The sequence below is a fragment of the Cryptomeria japonica genome, unplaced genomic scaffold, assembly GCF_030272615.1.
Source record: "Cryptomeria japonica unplaced genomic scaffold, Sugi_1.0 HiC_scaffold_240, whole genome shotgun sequence".
Lineage (NCBI taxonomy): Eukaryota > Viridiplantae > Streptophyta > Pinopsida > Cupressales > Cupressaceae > Cryptomeria > Cryptomeria japonica.
Window position 1 is genome coordinate 212501 of NW_026729062.1, and position 6400 is coordinate 218900.

General features: G+C 62.7%; 1 non-coding gene across 1 annotated transcript; it reads right to left on the reverse strand.

Moving 5' to 3' along the window:
- Positions 1-3171: 3171 nt before the first annotated feature.
- On the reverse strand, positions 3172-3290 carry LOC131869237 (5S ribosomal RNA). Its single transcript, XR_009367629.1, has one exon. It is a non-coding gene; the product is annotated as a 5S ribosomal RNA (ribosomal RNA).
- Positions 3291-6400: the final 3110 nt, after the last annotated feature.

Here is a 6400-nt window from a genome sequence, read left to right on the forward strand (position 1 = left end):
GGATTTCTGGGTAGGGGCTTCGGGTGCGCATTACATTTTTGCCCAAGCGTCCAGTGGGGTTTCTGGTGCGCTCCGAAGTGGGGTTATTGGAGCGCATCAAAGGTGCGCAATGCTGGTGCGAACCCGGGAGCGCTCCGATGTGTGCTCCAAGGTGCGGCGTGCACGAAGTCCGAGCCCGGTTTGCCCCGGGTGCGCACCTCGCGTGCACCTTCGCCGGGGTGAGCACCTTGGTGTGCAGACCTTGGTTGGGTTGCGCGCCCTGGTGCGCACCAAGGAGCGCTCTGAAGTGTGCTCCAAGGTGCGGCGTGCACGAAGTCGGAGCCCGGTTTGCCCCGGGTGTGCACCTCGGGTGCGCACCTCGCGTGCACCTTCGCTGCGGTGGGCACCTTGGCTGGGTTGCGCGCCTTGGTGGGCACCATGCAGTGCACGAAGTCGGAGCCCGGATTGCCCCGGGCGCGCACCTCCGCCAGGGTGGGCACCTTGGTGCGCACAACTTGCCTGGGCTGCGCACCAGGAAGGGCTCAAGATGGCACCCGCGTTCCGTTTTTTTCACTATCTTTCAGAACGGAAATTTTAAAATCTCGTTTTTTTTTGCCTTTTCTGGAAATTAGTGAAGGCAGCGCATCAAAGGTGCGCAACGCTGGTGCGAACCTGGGAGCGCTCCGATGTGTGCTCCAAGGTGCGGCGTGCACGAAGTCGGACCCCGGTTTGCCCCGGGTGCGCACCTCGCGTGCACCTTGGTGCGCACACCTTGGCTGGGTTGCGCGCCCTGGTGGGCACCATGGTGCGCACCAAGGAGCGCTCCGAAGTGTGCTCCAAGGTGCGGCGTGCACGAAGTCGGAGCCCGGTTTGCCCCGGGTGCGCACCTCGCGTGCACCTTCGCCGCGGTGGGCACCATGGCGTGCACGAAGTCGGAGCCCGGTTTGCCCCGGGTGCGCACCTCGCGTGCACCTTCGCCGGGGTGGGCACCTTGGTGTGCAGACCTTGGCTGGGTTGCGCGCCCTGGTGGGCACCATGGTGCGCACCAAGGAGCGCTCCGAAGTGTGCTCCAAGGTGCGGCCTGCACGAAGTCGGAGCCCGGTTTGCCCCGGGTGTGCACCTCGGGTGGGCACCTTGGTGCGCATGCCTTGCCTGGGCTGCGCACCAGGGCGGGCTCAAGATGGCACCCGCGTTCCTTTTTTTTCACTATCTTTCAAAACGGAAATTTTAAAATCTCATTTTTTTTTGCCTTTTTCTGGAAATTAGTGAAGGCAGCGCATCAAAGGTGCGCACCTCGCTGCCCACCACGGTGCGCAACGCCGGTGGGCACCCGGGAGTGCTTCGAAGTGTGCTCCAAGGTGCTGCGTGCACGTTGTCGGAGCCCGGTTTGCCCCGGGTGCGCACCTTCGCCGCGGTGCGCACCATGGCGTGCACGAAGTCGGAGCCCGGTTTGCCCCGGGTGCGCACCTCGCGTGCACCTTCGGCGGGGTTGCGCGCCCTGGTGGGCACCATGGTGCGCACCAAGGAGCGCTCCGAAGTGTGCTCCAAGGTGCGGCGTGCACGAAGTCGGAGCCCGGTTTGCCCCGGGTGCGCACCTCGCGTGCACCTTCGGCGGGGTTGCGCGCCCTGGTGGGCACCATGGTGCGCACCAAGGAGCGCTCCGAAGTGTGCTCCAAGGTGCGGCGTGCACGAAGTCGGAGCCCGGTTTGCCCCGGGTGCGCACCTCGCGTGCACCTTCGCCGCGGTGGGCACCATGGCGTGCACGAAGTCGGAGCCCGGTTTGCCCCGGGTGCGCACCTCGCGTGCACCTTCGCCGGGGTGGGCACCTCGGCTGGGTTGCGCGCCCTGGTGCGCACCAAGGAGCGCTCCGAAGTGTGCTCCAAGGTGCGGCGTGCACGAAGTCGGAGCCCGGTTTGCCCCGGGTGCGCACCTCGCGTGCACCTTCGCCAGGGTGGGCACCTCGGTGCGCACACCTTCTCAATGTTTTCTTGCCTTTTCTGGAAATTGGTGAAGGCAGCGCATCAAAGGTGCGCACCTCGGTGTGCTCCGAGGTGCGAACCCGAGAGCGCTCCGAGGTGCCCACGAAGTCGAAAGTCGGGTTAATTGCATTGTTTTCCCCGGGTGCGCTCCGAGGTGCGCAACATCGGCGCGCACCAAGGAGGGCTCCGAAGTGTGCTCCAAGGTGCGCACGATGGCGTGCACCTCTGGTGCGCACGATTCGGAGCTCGGTTTGACCGGGGTGCGCACACCTTGGCTGGGTTGCGCACCTTTTGTGCGCTCCAAGGTGCGCACGAAGTCGGAGCTCGGTTTGCCCCGGGTGCGCACCTTCGCCAGGGTGCGCACCTTGATGCGCACGCCTTGGCTGGGCTGCGCACCTTGGTGGGCGCCATGGTGCGCACCTTTCGTGCGCTCCAAGGTGCGCACGAAGTCGGAGCTCGGTTTGCCCCGGGTGCGCACCTTGGTGGGCGCCATGGTGCACTCCGAGGTGCCCAAGATTGGTGCGCACCAAGGAGCGCTCCGAAGTGCGCTCCAAGGTGCGCGCGAAGTCGAAAGTTGGGTTAATTGTCCGGTTTGCCTCGGGTGCGCACCTTGCGTGCACCTTCGCCAGGGTGGGCGCCTTGGTGCGCACACCTTGGCTGGGCTGCGCACACCTTGGCACCCGCGTTTCCTTCATTTTAAATTTTTTTTTTTTACAATCTCTCAAGTGGGAAATTCTATAATCTCAACTTTTTTTGCCTTTTCAGGAAACTTTTGAATGGAGCGCATCATTGGTGCGCTCCGAAGTGTGCTCCAAAGCTCTCTCCAGCTGCGTGCACCTGCCCCGGCCGCGCACCCGGCCCCGCCCAGCTTCGCTCACCTGTCCCGGGCGTCTGGTGCGGAACCTTAGAGTAAGAAACATCACCGTGCACCTTGGCCAACGTGCGCGACTCGACCGAGCGCGCACTGGCCGAGGTGCACACCGATTTCACCTGGGTGCGCGCGCAGCACCTCGGGCGCACCGGGGTGCGCGCACAACGCCCGGGTTGCACCGTGGCCTGTGTGCTCGGGGCGCCTCGGGTGCGCGCTCGGTGTCGCCCCCGCGCGCGCGGTAGTGCGGGCAGCGCACCCCGGCCCGGCCCGGCCCCGACGAGAACGCAAACGGGCAAAAGGTTTATTCAAATAGCATTGCGATGCCCGGCGAAAAACTAAAAAAGGGTGCAACACCGGGACTTCCCGGGAGGTCACCCATCCCAGTACTACTCCGGCCCAAGCGCGCTTAACTGCGGAGTTCTGATGGGATCCGGTGCACTAACGCTGGTATGATCGCACCCGTTATGAGCTTGTCGCAGTGTGTACTTAGCAAACCGCGACCCACGTGCGAATCCACCCCGGCCACCCACCCCCGTCGAGGTGCACACCCTCCCTCGCGAAGTGCGCCCCGTTCGCCAAGTGTGAGCCCTGCCCGGGTGCGCGCACCTTGCTAGGGCGTCGGGTGTGCACCCGGCCCGGCCTACGTGCGTGCACCTGTAGGGGGCGTCGTGTGCGTGCAGTGTCCCGTCTGCAACGCGGTGCCCACACACCACCTCGGGCGCAACGACCTGCGCTCACATGTGGGCCGAGTGCACCTTGGTGCATGTTCGGGGCGCCTCGGGTGCACGCTCGATCTTGCCCCGGTGCACCAAGGCGCTCGGTTTGCCCCGGGTGCGCACTTGGTGCAAGGTGGGCACCCAAAATAGGGATCAAGCACCAAAACACAAGTTTCGGGATGCAAAATGGGACCCAAGGACCACAAATGCGTTCCAAGACCCATGATGGGTCCACGAGAACAAAAATGTGTTCCGAGACTTAATAAACAAATATTGGGTTTTAGGAGAAGAAACATGCTCTGATGCCCAAAACGAGAATCGACCCCGAAAAGGCCACAGGCCAAAAGTGGGATGCGAGACAAAAAAAAATGGGACCCGAGGACCAAAATTGGGTTCCCAGGTCGAAGACAGGGCAACCGGACAAGAAACGACCTCTAAGGCTCGAAATGAGTCCCGACGACTAAAACTTGACAAGAAGCACCCATCAGGCACCCAACTCGACACCCATGGGATGCCGACCCACCCGGGCTTCCACCTAGCACACCTTGGCACCCACCCACCCTCGCACCCAACCTCGCACCCAACTTAGCACCTTTGAACCCACATTGGCACTCACCCTGACCCTGGCACCTTGGAACCCACATTGGCACTCACCTTGACCCTGGCACCCACCTTTGCACTCACCTTGGGACCCACCCTGGCTCCCACCTCGGCACCCACCCAGACACCCACCTTGGTTCCTTGGCACCCACCTTGGATCCTTGGCACCCACCCCGACACCCACCTTGGCACGCAACTTGGCTACTTGCCACCCACCTTGGCTCCTTGACGCCCACCCCGACAACCACCCCGTGACCTACCCTGGCTAGGGTTGGTGCACACCCACCCTGGTGCCCACCTTGGCACCCACCCTATGACCCACCTTGGCACGCACCTTAGTACCCACCCCGTTACCCACCCTAGGACCCACCCCGTGACCCACCTTGGCCAGGGTGGGTGCCTTGGTGCGCACAACTTGCCTGGGCTGCACACCAGGGCGGGCTCAAGATGGCACCCGCGTTCCGTTTTTTTCACTATCTTTCAAAACGGAAATTTTAAAATCTCATTTTTTTCTTTTTTTTGCCTTTTCTGGAAATTAGTGAAGGCAGCGCATCAAAGGTGCACAATGCTGGTGCGAACCCGGGAGCGCTCCGATGTGTGCTCCAAGGTGCGGCGTGCACGAAGTCCGAGCCCGGTTTGCCCCGGGTGCGCACCTCGCGTGCACCTTCGCCGGGGTGAGCACCTTGGCTGGGTTGCGCGCCCTGGTGCGTACCAAGGAGCGCTCTGAAGTGTGCTCCAAGGTGCGGCGTGCACGAAGTCGGAGCCCGGTTTGCCCCGGGTGTGCACCTCGGGTGCGCACCTCGCGTGCACCTTCGCTGCGGTGGGCACCTTGGCTGGGTTGCGCGCCTTGGTGGGCACCATGCAGTGCACGAAGTCGGAGCCCGGTTTGCCCCGGGCGCGCACCTCCGCCAGGGTGGGCACCTTGGTGCGCACAACTTGCCTGGGCTGCGCATCAGGAAGGGCTCAAGATGGCACCCGCGTTCCGTTTTTTTCACTATCTTTCAGAACGGAAATTTTAAAATATCGTTTTTTTTTGCCTTTTCTGGAAATTAGTGAAGGCAGCGCATCAAAGGTGCGCAACGCTGGTGCGAACCTGGGAGCGCTCCGATGTGTGCTCCAAGGTGCGGCGTGCACGAAGTCGGAGCCCGGTTTGCCTCGGGTGCGCCCTGGTGGGCACCATGGTGCGCACCAAGGAGCGCTCCGAAGTGTGCTCCAAGGTGCGGCCTGCACGAAGTCGGAGCCCGGTTTGCCCCGGGTGTGCACCTCGGGTGGGCACCTTGGTGCGCATGCCTTGCCTGGGCTGCGCACCAGGGCGGGCTCAAGATGGCACCCGCGTTCCTTTTTTTTCACTATCTTTCAAAACGGAAATTTTAAAATCTCATTTTTTTTTGCCTTTTTCTGGAAATTAGTGAAGGCAGCGCATCAAAGGTGCGCACCTCGCTGCCCACCACGGTGCGCAACGCCGGTGGGCACCCGGGAGTGCTTCGAAGTGTGCTCCAAGGTGCTGCGTGCACGTTGTCGGAGCCCGGTTTGCCCCGGGTGCGCACCTCGCGTGCACCTTCGTCGGGGTGGGCACCTTGGCTTGGTTTGCCCCGGCTGCGCTCCGAAGCGGGGTTATTGGAGCGCCGCCTCTTTTTTTGTCGGAGCGTTTGGTGGGGTTTCTCGCATTGGCTCTTCCGAGGCCCGGTTGCCACCCTGGCGCGCACGAAGTCGGAAGTAGGGTTAATTGCCCGGGTGCGCACCTTTGCCAGGGTGGCACCTTACCTGGGCTGCGCACCAGGGCGGGCTCAAGATGGCACGCGCGTTCCGTTTTTTTCACTATCTTTCAAAACGGAAATTTTAAAATCTCCTTTTTTTTTTGCCTTTTCTGGAAATTAGTGAAGGCAGCGCATCAAAGGTGCGCACCTCGCTGCCCACCTTGGTGTGCTCTGAGGTGCGCACCCGGGAGCGCTACGAAGTGTGCTCCAAGGTGCGGCGTGCACGTTGTCGGAGCCCGGTTTGCCCCGGGTGCGCACCTCGCCTGCACCTTGGCCGGGGTGGGCACCTTGGCTGGGTTTGCCCAGGGTGCGCTCCGAAGCGGGGTTACTGGAGCGCCCCCTCTTTTTTTGTCAGAGAGTTTGGTGGGGTTTCTCGCATTGGCTCTTCCCAGGCCCGGTTGTTGGGTGCGCTCCCACCCTGGCGCGCGCGAAGTTGGAAGTTGGGTTAATTGCCCGGGCGCGCACCTTCGCCAGGGTGGGCACCTTGGTGCGCAAACC